Source organism: Cervus elaphus, chromosome X, assembly GCF_910594005.1.
Source record: "Cervus elaphus chromosome X, mCerEla1.1, whole genome shotgun sequence".
Taxonomy (NCBI): Eukaryota; Metazoa; Chordata; class Mammalia; order Artiodactyla; family Cervidae; genus Cervus; species Cervus elaphus.
Window position 1 is genome coordinate 136,954,443 of NC_057848.1, and position 12,783 is coordinate 136,967,225.

The following is a 12,783-nucleotide window of genomic DNA, read 5'->3' on the forward strand; positions in this document are numbered from 1 at the left end:
AGTACCATCCTAACCCAATCTGCTACCTTGCCTCGCTACTTTCCATACTTTAATCAAGCATTCCTCTCCAGGAATTCTATGAGTTTCCTGATGATTTCCCACTGTCTTTTTTTTTTAACCCCAAGAACTCTGACTGATTCAGAAATCTGTACCACAAAGCGAACTGCAGGCAACTGACCCTTAGGGAAAAGTGATAAAAAATCTGGAATGTGTTAGTATGCTGTAATGTTCTTTATCTTTCTGGCTTACTTCACTCTGTATAATGGGCTCCAGTTTCATCCATCTCATTAGAACTGATTCAAATGAATTCTTTTTAATGGCTGAGTAATATTCCATGGTGTATATGTACCACAGCTTCATGATAACCCTATATGCAAAACAGAAAAAGAGACACAGATGTACAGAACAGACTTTTGGACTCTGTGGGAGAAGGCGAGGGTGGGATGTTTCGCGAGAACAGCATGTATATTATCTATAGTGAAACAGATCACCAGCCCAGGTGGGATGCATGAGACAAGTGCTCAGGCCTGGTGCACTGGGAAGACCCAGAGGAATTGGGTGGAGAGGGAGGTGGGAGGGGGGATCGGGATGGGGAATACGTGTAACTCCGTGGCTGATTCATGTCAATGTATGACAAAAGCCACTACAATATTGTAAAGTAATTAGCCTCCAACTAATAAAAATAAATGAAAAAAAAATCTAGAATGATTAAATGACATTAAAACTCCCCCTCGGAAATACAGTGGCAAAACAGCTGCTTAAACCATTGCTTATGGCCACCTGGAATGCTGATGAAGAATATGATTTAAGAATAGCATGAAGGGCATGAAGAGTTCAATGACAGCCAATGAAATGGCTGCTTCTTATAATGTATGGCTTAATGGCGGGAAAAAGTCATTGGCCTGCACTGATCTGAGATGGTCAAAGATAAACTCAAACTTTGGTCTGATCCTGGGTGCTGATGAATTACAGTGTCAGTGGTATTCACAACCCTGACAGGTTTCTGAGGTGCACATTTTGGCATTATTTGGGTTAGACCGAATGCTGGAAAATTGACATGGAAATATATGAGAGGATTTAGAGAATCCTAAGAGTGCTGAACCCTTAAGTCTCATTGAATCTCCCTTGTCAGCTCAAGAAATCTCCCTTAGCTTGTCTGATGAAACTGTCCTTTTCTTGATTGAAGACATTCTATTACTTAAGGGAGTTGCCTTGCAAGCTGAAGTCAGTTCACTTCATCCTTCTCCACCAACCTCCAAGATTGTCAGATTCCAGCATGGCCCTTGGAGTGGGCTGGCAATGACAAAGTCAAAGCCAGAGAAGGCCAAAGAACTCCCAGATATCTAGTTTATGTTGAAAAACTCTGGGAAGTGTGTGTGAGAATAAAGCCTAAGGATGCTTGATCAAGGATGAGAAATGTGATTTTGGATTGTCTGGATACAATAATGAAAGATTCACTGTAGATTGAACAGCTATATTGAATCCAAGGGATGAAGAAGGAAAATGCTCCCAGGTATCAAGCCTTATACCTCCTGACATTTGACCTGGAGGGAGAGAAGCCCTGAGGCATGGGTCTATTCTGATTCATAAACACTAGTTAATTTGGCCAAATGATTAGGTGCATGGAAGGAATACGATTCAAGACTGGAGACAAGGAAGTCTCAAGAAAATTGTGAGTGGGTTTCTCAGAGGAAATATTGATGTTCCTTGTGATACACACAAAAAAGCAAAAGTCTCTTATGTCTGTTTCATTTATTACTGTATCTGTTAAAAAAAATGCTACACTGCATGTTACGGACATAAACATAAACACTTTTTATGTAAATGTTGTTTACTCACTAAGTCGTGTCTGACTCTTTTGTGACCCCATGGACTGTAGCCCACCAGGCTCCTCTGTCCATGGGATTTCCCAGGCAAGAATACTGGGGTGGGTTGTCATTTCCTTCTCCAAGAGATCTTCCCAACCCAGGGGTCAAACCTGAGTCTCCTACTTGGCAGGAGTATTCTTTATCACTGAGCCACCAGGGAAGCCCTTCTATATAAATAGCAGCTGCAAAAAAAAAATCTCAACATTGTATTGAGAGAAATACATGCTCAATAAAGTTTAGATATTAACAGCACAACGGGTTTAGGTGTTCTATCAGGAAATCATTGATTAAGGCATTCTATTGGGTGGGCTGATTATATTATTTGGCTGTCCAACAGTTGAACCCCTGATTAGATTTGAGGATCTTAGTCCTGGTTTCTTGTAGAAAGATCTAGAGAGATAAAGGGAACTTCCTAAGATTAGGAAATGGGGAAGGAAGGAAATGAGAGAGAAAAGACAGAGAACTGGAAATAAAAACCAAATCTCTACTTTTGTCTGACAGTCTTACTGCTGCAGATTACAAAGGATATTTAGGAGGTCATTTGTTAATGGAGATTTGTCTTTTTTTAGAGGAGACAGAAAACTGCCTTGTTTTTTGAGCCCTTCTGAATATCTAGAAATTCCCAAGTGTGTGAGTCTTAAAAGAAGGTAGCAGTCCAGTTCCCATCAAGGAAGCCAAAGTGAAAGAAAGTGAAGTTGCTCAGTCATGTCCAACTCTTTGTGACCCCATGGACTGTCCGTCCATGGAATTTCCCAGGCAAGAATACTGGAGTGCGTTGCCATTTCCTTCTCCAGGGGATCTTCCCAACCCAGGGATCGAACCCTGGTCTCCTGCATTGCAAGCAGACGCTTTACTGTCTGAGTCACCTGGGAAGCCCCTGATGAAGCAAAGGAGACAATATTTCCTGTCCCCACCTCTTAGCAAAGAGGGTGATCTAGCAGGTGAACTAACCTCAGCCAATTGGATGTTCCCATCTAGGACTTTGCTCTCAAGAATGTAACTGAAAGATGAAGGAAGAGATTAGAAGGATAGTGAGAGCAGGTGTCCATCCAGCAGTGGTATCCTAGTCAGATTGCTCCTGTTGGGTAGCTTTCCTTGATCTCTGCCTTTTTTTTTTTAAATGAGCCCCATTCCCCAATCTTCCCACTGATTCTCTGTACCAGCTGATAGCCTCTAGTGCAAAATATCTACCCAGGAAAGTTGGGAGGGGGAGTAGAGTGAAGTCAGATTTATTCTCCTGGTTTCCCATGAGATTGCCTTGGGTTGGCTGTTCCTTGATAGAAATGCATGTTCCTATCAAGGTGACCTACTTTATACCACGCTCCTTCCAAGTTCCAATGAACTCTCCCTCGCTCCATCTCTTTGGGCCAAGGAAGAGCAACAGTTCCTGGCCTTTAGCCCTGGGTCTTGGCTATACCTGTGTTTGTGCCCCAACCCCCTTCCAGCCCGTTGACATTTGTTCCTTTGTCAATAAACCCATTTCAAATTATTCTAATAAGAAGGTTTCACTTGTTTGTCAGAAACCTGACTGACATGCCTTCAAGTATATTTATTTTCTGGTTAGCTTTGTTGCAAAGAAACCCTACAGTCCTAGCAATCTAGGAGGAGGGGAAAGAAGAAACAAAAGCCCAGAGTTGGGGTCAAAGGTGAAATTTTCAGTCGCTGACTGTAGCCAAGGGACCCTGTTAGGAAAAAGTTACCCATGTAAAGGCACAGATAAAAATAGTTCAAAATGCTCTTAGAGTCTTCAAGCCCGATTCCAATCACAAAGGGCGATGACAAATAGCACATGTAAAAGGGAACTTTTGTTCACAGATACACAATTCCTGAACAGTCGGGCCATTCATTTTTTGAGTGTCTGTACAGTCGTTAAGTCCTCCTTCCCTCCCAGTTCCTATAGTGTTCTGTGCAAATTAAAATGCACATTGGTTCTTCTCCATGTCTCTGCCCAACAGTTTTCTTGCTGTCAGACAGCAGTACAATGTTTGGAATTATGCAGCATGACAAAGCTATTGATCTAGCGCCACCTAGACACACCAAATCAAACTGCAGAGCTGCCTCCAACTTCATTAATGGAATAGTGAATTTTAAGACACAGACCATGAAGCAAATAAGGGGAATTTGTATTATGAGGGAAAGTAAACCATATGGAAAAAACTCGCTGAAAGCCAGGCACTACAGGTTTCAAGCACATTAGGAGTTATTATCCTGATTTAACAGATAAAGAATCAGAGGCTAAGAATAAGCAACTTGCCCGGATGACTCAGGTAACAAGTGGTAAAGCCAGAATTCAAAACCATGCAATCGCAAGCCTATTCTCTCAATTGAGGTGTGTGATCCTCCCCTCCCCCCACCGAGGGGATGCTCAAGATAATCCATCTTGGTGGAGCAAACCAAATATTAGAGCTTTTAGTTATGTTTATTCTTTATCTCTGGAGAAGGCAATGGCACCCCACTCCAGTACTCTCGCCTGGAAAATCCCATAGATGGAGGAGTCTGGTGGGCTGCGGTCCATGGGGTCGCTAAGAGTCAGACACGACTGAGCAACTTCACTTTCACTTTTCACTTTTATGCATTAGGGAAGGAAATGGCAATCCACTCCAGTGTTCTTGCCTGGAGAATCCCAGGGATGGGGGAGCCTGGTGGGCTGACGTCTATGGGGTCGCACAGAGTCGGACATGACTGAAGTGATTTAGCAGCAGCAGCATTCTTTATCTCATCATTTAAGTTTTTGTGTATGTTTTACAATATACACAGTATATTAGTACATGCATACACACACGTATTGCTTCTGCTGTGTACCTTTTCTCGATCTCTGCCTTTATTTTTTCTGAGCCTCATTACTCCAACTTTTCACTGACTCTGTTACCAGTTGAGAGCTTCAAATGCTAGATATCTACCTAGGAAAGTTGAGGTGCATGGGTACATAGACGAGCTCTTTTATTTTCTGGTTTCTGGTTGGTTATGAATGAGATGTGTGATCTATAAGTTTGAAGACCCCTACTCTGTGCTCTTTCAAAAGGCAGTATAGTGGACATGAATTTGAGCAAACTCCAGGAGATGGTGAAGGACAGAGAAGCCTGGCGGGCTACGGTCCACGAGGTCACAAAGAATCGGACACAACTTAGTGACTGAACAACAACAACAACATAGTGTAGTTTTTGGAGCTTAGATTCTGGAACTAGACTCTGTATTCAAACCTCAGCCCTACCACATTTTAGCTAACTTTAGGTCACAACTTCTCTGTACCTCAGTTTTCTGTGATAGGCAAACTTAATTAATACATAGAGTGCTTAAACCAATGTCTGGCACAAACAAGAGTGTCATAATCTAAGGCATTATCATTGCATCACATGAGCCTTAGAAGTAGTCATCTAGGAAATAACCTAGTCATACAACTACTGCCATATACCCCTCATAATTCTTCTTGTCGAATTGTCTCTTGAGTTAGTCTATGAGTCATAGGAGATCATCAAGTCCATTTCTTTACAGCCACTCTTTGTCACCCCAAAGCATATTTTTTTCTTGAAAATCTTTAATATTTTTCATCCATTTAAGTTCCAAATTGTTCTTCAAAATAAATCTCTTTTATGAATCTAGTACAAGTACAGAGATTTCGGATTTTCACCTCCATGGCTTTTTACTAGAACATAACTCAGGCTCCAGAGTCTCTTCCAAAAGAGTCAAAGCACATTCCCAGCAGTTTCAGCAATGCTAGACCAAGTGGCTGCACAGAGAAGGAGAAATTTCATTTGGATATCTATGTTATGTCTCATATTCCTGCAAAAAAAAAATAACCATTTTATCAAAGTACAATGTAATGTAGGGAGTCCAGTAACCAGTGTCAAAACTCAGCTTGATTACTGGTTCAATACTTACTAATAGAATCACTTACAGATCATTAACACATGTAGAGTGATTTAATGATTCCTTGCTTATGAGTCTGGGATGGGAGATGAGCTCATTGAGGTAGAGAGCCAAATGATGTAGGCTATTGGCTGGACTTTGCCTTTTATTTTGAATGAGTAGGGAAGCGATTGGGGGGTCTTGAAAAGAGGAAGGCATTTCCCTTAAAAGGATCATTCTGACTCCTGGGTTGTGAAAACTGTTATGGTGGAGGCAGGACACTGTGATGTGCAGGGTATATTTCTGCTTTGTATATAAGTTCATTGGTATCATTTTATTTTTTAATCCACATATAAATAATATCATATGATATTTGTCTTTCTGTGTGTGGCTTACTTCACTTAGTATGATAACCTCTAGGTTCACAGATAAAGAAAACAAACTTAAGGCTGCCAAAGAGGAAAAGGGTGTGGTGGGATAATTAGAAAAATATACACACTACTATATGTGAGATAAATAACCAGCAAAGATCCACTATATAGCACAGGGAACTCTACTCAATATTTTGCAATAAACTATAAGGGACAAGAATCTGAAAAAGAATACACACACACACACACACACACACATATCTGAATCACTTTGCTGTAAACCTGAAACTAATACAACATTGTAGATCGGCTATATTTCAATTAAAAAAACTAATTACAGTGATATTTGACTTTAACAGATAATTGATAATGTATGTTGTACTCTAGTGCTACAAATAAAAACTTGGACCATTAAAAAAAAAAAGAAAGAAATGATGGCAGTACTCCAGATGAGAGGTGATGGTATTTTGGAGCAGGGAGGTAATTTTGAAGATGATAAAATATGAGGAATTTGCAGATATATTTTGATATTTTGTAGCCAAAAGGAATAATGTAAGTAGAAGGCCCCAATAAGGTATCTGGTATACATTGAAACCAATAAAAAGACACAGTCAATAAATAAATAAATAAAATTAAAAAAGACACAGTCATTATTACCTTATGCTCACAACTTGTACAGTAGTCAATGGGTAGCCAGTTTTTCAGGACTGTTATGAACTAGGATCTTCTAAGATATCCTTTTCCTTCCTAACATATTTTAATTTTTCCTCAGTAGACAAATGGCATAGTCCCCAGAGTTAGGGTATTGTAGACAGACAAGTATGACTTCAAATCTTGACTCCACTGCTTACTAGCTGTTTGATCATAAGCAAGTTGCTTAATCTCTCTGTACCTCAGTGTCTTCATCTGTAATATGGACTCAATAAAATATACCCCAAGGAGTTTTGTGAGGATTCAATAAGTTGATACATGTAAAGTGCTGAGAAATATGCCTACCACATCATAAATAATCATTAAATGTTAGCTGTTATGATTGTCAGCTTCTATCAGCTTTTCTATTTATTATTTTTCATTTCAAACCTTTTATTTTGATTGAAGAAGCAAATTTGTTCATTATTAAAAAAATAAAGCCATACAGATATAGATGAATTAGAAATTAGAAGTCCCCTCTAATTCCTCACCCCAGAGGTAACCACTACTGCATGGCATCGTAAAGGTTGGTCCAGATATTTACCTATGTGTATATCAAACCTATCCATGTAGCTATATCTATTAATTTACTTTTATATAGTAGGGTAATACTCTGCATATTATTTTACAACTTGTTTTTATCACTAAAAATGTGATCTTAGATATCTTCCCACATAAATACACACAAACTCATTATACTGATTTTCATGGTTGCATAGTATTCTGTTGTATGGAAGCCTGATAATTTACTTATTCATTAGCTTATTGACATACTTTATGTGTCTTTAATTTTTCTTAAACAATGCTGTAATAAATGCCCTGGTATATATTTTTGGTGCAAATTTGTATATTTCTGTAAATTCTGTAAAAAAACAAACTTTCTGTAAAAAAAAGTTCTGGAACCACATATCTACAGAAGTGAGTATGATGAGTAAGAATTGTATGCTTTTAAGAAAATATGTTTAATTTATATTGCCTTTGAAAAGGTCACACCTTTTCAAATTTCCACAAAGTGTGAATAAATATGCTCATTTCTCCTGCTGACTAGGTCCTGGCAATCTTCTTAATCCTTGCCAGCCTAATAGGCAAAATAAATAAATATTATTGCTTTACTTGCACTTTTAATAGTAAGTTATCTTTTCATGTGTTTAAAATTTGGATTTTTTGGTACAAGCTTCCTACTTTTGTCCATTGCTGGAGTTCCTTTTATTTATTTTTTCCTTTTCTTGTCTTTAAAATTTGAAAAAAGGCAAGCCATTGGCTAAGGAAAAATATTTGCAATACATAAATTGACAAATGTCACTAGATGTTTACCCAAAAGAAGTTTGAGCATCTGTCCACAAAAAACCCTGTGCATACTCATAGCACCTTGGTTTATTAGAGACCCAAACTGGAAATAACCCAAATGTCCATCAATATAGGTAAACAGAGAAATAAAGGTATATCCATAAAAATGAACAAATTACCAATATATGATGATATCTTCTCAAAGACATTTTCCTGAGAGAAACCAGACACAAAAGAAATTGTACAAAAGATAATATTAATCTGTGCATGATGAAAAATCAGAATGGTGGTTTTTTTCCTAGAAGGTGGAAGTGGAGGAGGAAAACACATATCTGGCTTAGGGTGGTAATTAAATGGCATAATGGTATATACATTTGTCAAAGCCCATCAAAGTATACACTTAAAATGGGTGTATCCATTCTTAAGTAAATTATGCCTCAATCATGTTGACTTTAAGAGAAATAAGTTGTTTTGTTCCTGAATCAAAACATTTCACTTGTACATTAAAGTACAGGAAATTAGTACAGAAAATAATATAATAGTCACTCACACATAACCACTGTAATTGAAAAGACATTAACATTTCACCATATTTGTTTGAGATCTCTGTTCTTTTGAAAGAAGTAAACCATGATTGAAACTTATGAAGTTTCACTGTTCATCTCTCACCCTTCCTTCCTGTTTCAGAGGAAATAACTCTTCCTAAAATGATGTTTGTCCTTCCCATGAATGATCATGTTGCATGTCTCTACACAAATATTCTAGTTATCATGTGTTTAAAATTTATAAGATAAAATAGCATGACATAGCACATATTTTGTATTTTTAAAATTTTTCTCAACAGAGAAATTGTTGAGAATTCCTCATGTCCAGACATATAAAACCTCATGTCCAGACACTATAACTGCTATATGATAGTCCTCTGTGTGAATAAATAGTATCCATTCCTCAACTGATGGACATTTAGGTTGTTTCCACTTTTTTCTAGGATAAACAATGCTGAGATGTATATCCTCATGTATGCCTCTTTGGGACAGGTTATCTTTTCAACTTCAGTTTTGACAAATTATTTTCTAATGCATTTGTACTAATTTGCACTCTCACTAGCAAGTTACCTGTATTCCTAAAAACACTTATCAATATTATTATATTGCCAATAATATGAATATAAAATATCATTTCATTATCACTTATTTTGCATTCTCCTCATTTCCAGTAAGATTAAACATCTTTTTACGTGCTTATTGGCCACTTGAATACTTATCTCTGTTAATATAATGCCCTTTGCTCATTTTTTCTTTCTTATGTTTTTGTCTTTTTCTTATCAATTTGTTAGTATTCTATACATATTCTGAATACTAGATCCTTTATCCATTAAATGTCCATAATTACATTTACCAGGGACTTCCCTGGTAGCACAGAGGTAAAGAATCCATCTGCCAGTGCAGGAGATGCAGGTTTGATCCCTGGGTTGGGAAGATCCCCTGGAGAAGGAAATGGCAACCCGCTCCAGTATTCTTTCCTGGAAAATCCTATGGACAGAGGAGCCTGGCAGTCCATGGGGTTGCAAAGAGTCAGATACAACTCAGTAATGAACAGCAAAAATCTAATTTATCAGCCTTTTCCTTTACTGCTTCTATAAACTACTTATGCTCTTCCACAAGTTAATCCCTTGCTACCCCGAGTGTGATCCAAGAACCAGTAGCATTGATAGCATCTGGAAACTTGTTTATAAATGCAGATTCCTAGGACCCACTCTGATCACTAAATTAGAATCTAAATTTTAACAAGACCAGTAGATGATCTGTATGTGTGTGAATGATTTTTAAATACTAGATTAAATGGTTAAGAAATATGCAAATTTTCTTCCCTGGGGTAATAGCCCAGTAATCCCCACCTTTCTGTTTCTTCTTTATAAATAAAAGTCCAGCCTTGGACCTGTAGGTCCTCAATTCATATATCTTGGAGTGTGTGTGTGTGTGTGCTGAGTTTCTCAGTAGTGTCCGACTCTTTGCAACCCCATGGACTGTAGCCCACCAGGCTCCTCTGTCCATGGGGATTCTCCAGGCAAGAATACTGGAGTGGATTGTCATTCCCTTCTCCAGGGGATCTTCCTGACCCAGGGATCAAACTTGGGTCTCCTGCATTATAAGTGGATTCTTTACCATCTGAGCTACCAAGGACACTACAAAATTTCAGAAATAAAAGAAGCTGTTAGAATCTAATTTGTAAATTCACATGTTTATGGGATTTCATAGTGATGTTCTCAAAGTGGAGACACATCTGTTTATCTGATTCCAGAGAGAGAGATAAGCAGCGATAGTAGCCGAGTAGTGATAACGTTCAAAATGCAGGCTTTGAAAGTTTTGTTGAATGCTGTCGAGAAAGGAACTAGTTTAGCTAGGATGTATAATCCATCAAATGTCTTCCTTGTTCATAGATGTGTCTATTTTTAGTTGACACAAAATGCTCCATAAATGAGTCACAGCAAGAATTAATAGGAGAACTTGCCAAGAGTTGTACCTATTATCAGATGTGTGATGACTTGTGTATATCAGCGTGATTTGCTAAGGAGCGGATGAGTGGCTGGGCTTTCTGGGTAGCTCAGCTGATAAAGAATCCACCTGCAATGCAGGAGACCTGGTTTGATTCCTGGGTCGGGAAATTCCCCTGGAGAAGGGATAGGCTACCTACTCCAGCATTCTTGGGCTTCCCTGCTGGCTCAGACAGTGAAGAATCTGCCTACAATGCAGGAGACCTGAGTTCGATCCCTGAGTTAGGAAGATCCCCTGGAGAAGGGCATGGCAACCCACTCCAGTATTCTTGCTGGAGAATCCCCATGGACAGAGGAGCCTAGCAGGCTACAGGTCATGAGGTCAAAAAGAGTCAGACACAACTGAGCGACTAAACACAGCACATATGAGTGGTTGGCCATGTATGAAGGGGGCACCAAAGATCACGTGACTGCAGTGGGGAGTCATGAAATTTTACTTTCAAACTCCTTGCCTTCTCCAACATGAAGGAGGTGACTCTGCAGGTTGAAAACATCTTGCTACAGGGATGTGGCAGAGGTGTTTCCTATTCACTGAATGTCAGAAGTGCTCCCACAGTTCCCCACCACCATACATTGTTCAGGAGAACAGAACACGGGATCTGGCCAATGGGTGGTAAGAAGAGGAAACTTTTTTGTGTTAAGCCACTGAGATGTGGGTGGTGTTCACACTGCAGCATAGCCTGGGTTACATTGACTGATGCATTGAAAGCATAGCAGACTCTGCCTTATTAATACTGTTGCATGTTACTCTATGCCAGACACCAAGCAGTGAGTACTACCCAGAACCCCATAACAACTTTCTGAAATAGACCATAGTATTATCCTATATGAGAGATTTCTATATCATATGTATCAATAGTATTTGATATCATTACTGTGTAGATATAGATATATGGGCTGTTATTGTTTAATTGCTAAGTCATGTGTCTTTTACATCCCCATGGACTACAGCCCACCAGGCTCCTCCGTCCATGAGATTTCTCAGGCAAGAACACTGGAGTGGGTTGCCATTTCATTTTTCAGGGGATCTTCCCGCCCCAGGGATCGAACCCACGTCTCCTGCCTTGCAAGTGGATCCCTTAACACTGAGCCACCTGAGAAGCCCAAATCAGGCAAGAATGCTGGAGTGGGTTGCCATTCCTTTTGCCAGGGGATCTTCCAGACCCAGGGATTGAACCTGGGTCTCCTGCACTGCAGGCAGATTCTTTACCATCTGAGCCACCAAGGAATGGTAGATGTATGTGTGAAAGTGAAGTCACTCAGTCGTGTCCGACTCTTTGCGACCCCGTGGACTGTAGCCTACCAAGCTTATCCATCCATGGGATTTTCCAGGCAAGAATACTGGAGTGGGTTACCATTTCCTTCTCCAGGAGATCTTCCCGACCCAGGGATTGAACCCGGGTCTCCCGCATTGTAGGCAGACGCTTTACCGTCTGAGCCACCATGTGTAGCTGTAGTATATTGTGAAAGGATGTGTTCTTCCTTTCCTCTCGTTATGCTAGAAGTAGTGTCTCTTCTTCTCAGTAAGGCAGTCCCTCCACATGAGATCTGGATGCTGTCTCTTCCTCCCTTCCATTAGTGATTATTCCTTCACTCTCCTGAATCTGTATTTTCCCCCCTTCTATTCAGTTTGTCCCTCAGCATTCCCAGGTCTCTCCAAGCTTCACAAAAGCCCACCATCCACCTCATTTCCTCCTCTCCTGTCTCTGAAGTGTTCACCCTCACTTCCTTCCCTCAGGGTCCCCCCTCTCCAACTACTACGATAACCATTCTTCTGTCACCGCTCTACCAAACAGCTACTTTCAACCCCGATGATGATCTCTGTTTGGCTAAATTCAGTGGACGGTTTTCACCTTACATCATTTCTCAGCATCATGTGACAAGATTATCCACAGCCTCCTGATGAAACCTCATGCTCTTTCTCTCTGGTCACTGACTCCTTTGCAGCTTCATCATTGGGTGCTGGGTGATTATATTTTAGCCTTTGTCACAACTCATCCTAGCCTCTCTTTTCTTCTCATCCTGTATTCACTTTCACCTAGCAGTCTTTGCTAAGGCTGCTATCACTATGCAGACCCAGGCATCCCTCAAGTGGGTGACTCCACCTGGAGCTTCTGCTCACCAATTGCCTGCTCAGTTCCATGCTTCCACTTTGACGTCTTAGTGT